Below are 6,018 nucleotides of genomic sequence, written 5' to 3' on the forward strand. Positions count from 1 at the left end.
TTTAATTTAATGAAAAAAAATTGATAAAGGATTTAATTGAAAATATTTTTGGGAAAAAGGGGCAAAAATTTGGGTTATGGGAGTATTTTTGAAAAAAAATCAAAAATTGAGGGTCAAAATATAATTTAAAAAAATTACACCACGTCAGATGCCCGGGAAGCAGCCCCGACCAACCAGGACGCGCCAGGTGGCAGAGGGGCTGACGTGGGAGGCCACGCGGGGAGGAGCCACGTGGGTGATCCGCGTGCGCGCGATTGAACGGCTGAGGTCCGTTCCCGTACCCACGGACGACCCAGATTGAAATCGCGCATAGACATCCCAGATTGAATCGCACACGGACGGCCCGAATTGAATCGTGCACGGATGGTCCAGATTGCATCGCGATGAACGGCCTAGATTTACTCCCTATTTAATCGTGATCGGACGGTGCAGATCAAAAGCGATGGACGGTCTAGATCAAAAGCGGATGGGTATAAATAACCACATCCATACCCAAACCCTAACCCTAACCACCATAAACCCTCATCGGAGAAGACAACCCAACTGTCGGGGAGCCGACCGCCGCCACCCGCCGCCGTACCGGAGCAATTTTCGACCACCAAACGAGGTAAAAATTTTACCCTTTGCTCAGAATTTAATTTTAAACACACCCATGACCAAATTGGAGGAAAAAGACCGACTGATTGGCTGAAAAATGCTGGCAAAGCTCGGCAGCGCCGCCGTGGGGTATTTCAGAAAATGCCTTCGATGAGGCCCTTCCCGATTCCTGTTCGATGTAATTTTTCCACTGTTGTGATCACCGTTTCCTTCTCTACAGGTTGATCGGAGCAAAACACCCAATCGCAACGTGAGCTGGAGGAGCCGTCGCACCGGAGAGCCCTGCCGGCGGTGAGTTTCAGTTTTCTATGTTTTTTGGGCCAACTGAGGGACCTAAGTGATTTTTATCATAGGAACTGATGCAAATTTAGTTGAATTCGGCCGAAAATAGCCAACCCAAGGCGGATCGCTGCCGTAAGCAGCGGCGGCGCCGACGCCGGAGCACGGCGGAGCTGCCGTGCCGGATTTCTGAAATTGGCCGAGTAGGCCTTGGGACTGATTTTTGGGTTTATTTGGGATATTTATAGGTACTGTAAGCGCGTTTCAGTTCCCGAAGAAAAATTTAGGGAACCTAAGGACCTCCTGTAGGCGCAGTAAACCATTTAGCTTTTTGGTGTCAAATCAAGTAAGGACCCCTTACCCTATTTTCTATCATAGATTTGAAGTTTGAATTAATAATAATAAAATATTTTGTACAAATTAAATAGATGTGCATAATTAATTACGGATTGCTAATGGAGCCCGAACCGGACATTGTTCTCTATTAATTTCTGTTGATTGATTTTGCAGTATAAAAGCATGATGGTTTCTGATTTATCTATTTTATGATTTAAATGCATGTATTATTGCCTTACTTGACCACTGTTTGATTTTGAAATCTAAGATATGATTGCATTACTGTATGCATGTTTATTTGTTTATGTAATTATGTTTGATTTGGTAACAGAGACTAAGGAAAAAAAAGAAAGGAATGTAATCTAATAAACAGATAAGATGACAGCCTCACTAGATATCTTGGGAGATGGTGGACAGACCGGGTTCATAGGGAACCCTACGTGAACGTTTTCTCATACCGGACGGGGTATGAAGACTTGGTCATTTGGTGCTCATACTTGACGGGGTATGGAGACGACCGCTTCACCCTCATACTGGACGGGGTATTGAGGTTTAAATGTCTTGTCGTTCATACCGGATGGGGTATGGAGACAGCCCGTAATTAAGATTGTTAAAGAAAATGATTCACGTATAACAGAGACACCCTATGGATCTCCATGGATACTAGTAGGCTGGTGAAACGAGAAACGGTTATAATTTAGTTTATTGTTAATGAATGTGAAGTTAGGATATGTTCTATGTTGCTGATCGTGCATGAAATTATGATTTGTGTGATATTATTGTCTCTATATGTTGTTTTCATAAATTCTACAATTGTAAGTAAACTGTAAATGATTTTACGATTGATAAACGAATTTGCTAAATTTAGTGCTCCATTAGTTTTTTTGATTTTCTACCAACCTTTACTTTTGTGTTGGTGTTATAGTGTGATATCTTTATTGGGCTAATGTAGTTCATCCCTTATCTAACCATTTCAGATCAAGAGGACCTGGTTCCATAGCCCGATCCGCAGGAAGATTGAGAGTAGATGCTAGATATTTTCTATTTTCCATTATCTTTCGTATTTCCCGTGTTTCTTTCAGATGATTCATTTCGAAATATTTGTTTGGTACTTTTAAGTCATTGTGTAAGGGATGTAAACATTAACATTTTATTTCGCTTCCACACTTAAATTATTACATATTTTCTTTTGGATTTCTGGGGTCGTTACACTAATTTTTTAAATTACATTTTTAATTGAAAAATTATTAATAAAATCCACAATTTTTAAAAAAAAAAAAAATTTATTAATTATAATTATTTATCAATTTTATATTAATAAAGTTAATGAAACAAATAATAATTTATTCAATATTAATATTTTTTTAATATTCTTTCACAATATTTTAATCTGTTCAGTTTAGACTTCATTATAAATATGTTTAAATACGTATGTGCTTAATCATTTCAATGTTAATAGAAAATCGTGTGTAAGTTATATGGATGTTTCACAATTTAAAATTAAACTGAATCAAGCTAAAAATAAAAATAAAAATAGAAATAATATAAGATTAAAAGTTTTAATTAAAAATTTTAAATAAAAGTCAATAAAAATTAGAACTAGCAATAAAGTCATACATATAAAGAATTCATTTGATCTATCATTATTAAATATATTATATAATTGTTTCTATCTTTTGTATATTTATTATACTTTTTATTTTATATTAACTATACCAAATCAAAACTAAACTCGAATTGATCCAATCAAACTACAATTAGATTAGAAGAGACTAAATTTTTTAGTCTTAATCTTTTTAAATCGAAAACTAGACTTAAAATAATATAATTTTCAATTCGAACCAAATAATCTGTGATAGTTTGAAAATACTTCCGAGTTAATTTCTTATATTTGATATATTTAACTTAGTTTTGCATGTGTTTGAAAATATATAATTAGGTTAAAGATAAGTGTAAAGTCAAATAAAAAAATAATGGATAAGGATGAAGGAGGTGGAATAAGCATGAAGAGGCATGAGAAAAAGTGAGAATATTTTAAATGAATTGGTATAATGAAAAGTGATAACTATTCGACAAAATGACATAACAAAAATGAAAAATTTTAGATGAAGTGACATGTGAAAAGTATTAACCTTTTAGATGAAATGACATGTAAAAATGTCTTTTAGATAAAACATCATGTGAAAAGTGGTAACCTTTTAAATGAAATGCCATGTTAAAAGGCTTTTTAGGTAAAACGATATGTGAATAATGGTAATCTTTTAAGTGGAGTTACATGATGAAAGACGACAACTTTTAGATGAAATAGTAAGACGGAATGGTGACAAATTTTTCCTCGTGGCTCCCCACTCCTATAAATAGAGAATAGGAGAATGGAGGAAGAGACATTCCGAATGAGAGAAAAATAGTAAGAAGCATAGAGGTAAAGTAAGAAGAGAGAGTACGAAATGTGTGATATTTGAGAGTATTTTCGAGAGCACCAAAAACCTTATGAATAGTTATATGAAAAAAATAAGATTTTGTTGTATTTGCCAAGAGATAATAATATACATAGAGATATTTATAGGTTCAGAACCAGATGAGATCATTATATAATTTTGTTCCTCATGTTTCATATTAAATATCAAACTAAAATTTATTAGACTGAAATTGGATTAGTCTAGACCGAAGTAGATTAATTTTTTTCTAATTATCTTTTTTATTAAACAGAAGCAATAGAATTAAAAAAATAAATTCATAAACAATAATTTATTTATGAAATCTATCATGAAGGATATTTTTTGTATATATTCTAAAAGAGATTTATGGGAGAAAAACTCTCATAATTTCTTTATATAAGCTCCCATAACTTTATCAATAGTGATGTACTTTCGTTTGAACATAGTGAAAAAAAATTTTCTTGATCTTGTTCGTTGATGTAAGTACGTTTGTCGAACCACGTTAAATTTTGTCTCTTCTTATTTATGTTCTACTTTATTATAATTGTGTGTATAGGGGAGATTAACTTTTCCAACACATTTTATTAGAGAACTTGAATTTGGCATTGTAAGTGAATAGTTCTTAACCTATTGTGATGTTTTATAATTTTTAAAATTATTTAATTTTATTAAATTTTTTAATTTTCTTAATATGATTTTATTAAATTTTAATTATATAGATTCTTTGAAAATATATATCATTTATAATTTATTGTTTTCACTGGAAACTTTGGGTTAAGTTTGCCTTTTAACGAAATTGAGGAATTCAAATGCCTGAGGGATCGAAAAGTCAAAGGGATATAAAGTGATCTAATTTATGAATCATAATTAAATTTAAGACATGAAATATATAAAAAACTTAAAAAAATATGTATATAAATATAATACATGAACCTTTTAGAAAAACTTAAAAACCATTTAAATATTATGATACATGAGTTACTTAGCAAAACTCAAAAAATACATATTTATAATCTTAAATATTTAATAAGACAAAAAGTCTCCTTAATTTGTAAAATTATTATTTTCAACACTTTGTAAAATAAAAAATCTCCTTGGTTTGTAAATTGTTATTTTTAATGGATTGTGCATGTTAAAATGTAAAAGTAATTGATTGCATCATATCATATCAAGCTTAACTTTTTATAATAATCGATTTAATAAATTATTTAAAAATAATAATAGGGTATAATAAGAATTAGTAATAACTCTATTTTATTCAATTTGAGATTACTATCTATCTAGGTAATATTTTAAAAAGTTTAAAGTATAATTTTTTTTTATTTTTCTTCCTACTTTTCTAAAAGAATATTGTACTCACCAACTTTATTTTCATTGTCACTATCACGACCAGCTGTCTTAACCATTATTATCATCATAATTACTATTGTTATCGTCATCAACACCATGATTATATATATCGCCACCACTATCACAATTTTTTACCATAATTCTACTTCGTTATAACTAATGACACAACCGTTATTATCGTTGTATTACAGGTACTATTACCATTGTAATCTTATTGCTACATTTTTCTCTATTATGATCAAATCACTACCTCCATTATATTGCCACATTTTGGTCTTCATCTCTTATCATCCTAATGTTACAGTTATTGATGTTGTTGTTATTATCCTTGTTATATTCGCTACTATAATTATTGCTACTGCTCTTATTCTAGTCGTTATTGTAGTCATTGTTACCAATATTATTGTTGTAATTGCTGTCATTACTACCGTTGTTGCTTCTGTAATTATCTCCTCTATTGCTATTATGACTATCGACACTCTTAATGTTTTTGCCACCATTATCATTTTTTCCAGCCTGTTGTTGCCACTATCATAGCCATCCATGTTTACTTTTATAAGCACTACCATATCATTGATATTATGATCATTGATCATCCCATTAGTTCCATTGCCAACATAATTTCAGTTGCTATTGTAAGCACTAGAGCAAACAAAAAACGAACTAGGACTAAAAAATTGAACGAATCAAACCAATTAGGGCGAATTGAACTAGGCTGGTTTGGTTCATTTAGTTTTTTTTAATCAATTAAAAATAAAAATAAATTTGTCTTTTCTCCGTTTCTTATAATCTCTGTTACTATTAATGTTAATACCACTAATTACAATAAATATAACTGTATATTAATTAAGACCAATCTTTTTAAAAAAAAATTATTGATTTCATAAACAAGATACCTAACAATATTTTGATGTACACATACAACAAGACTAGACACAACATGATTTTTATGCTATCATTTTCATCTTTTCGAACATATAGCAACATAAAAATCTTATGTAACAACATCTGACTGACT

The sequence above is a fragment of the Carica papaya genome, chromosome 7, assembly GCF_054855325.1.
Source record: "Carica papaya isolate Zhongbai chromosome 7, ASM5485532v1, whole genome shotgun sequence".
Classification (NCBI taxonomy): Eukaryota; Viridiplantae; Streptophyta; class Magnoliopsida; order Brassicales; family Caricaceae; genus Carica; species Carica papaya.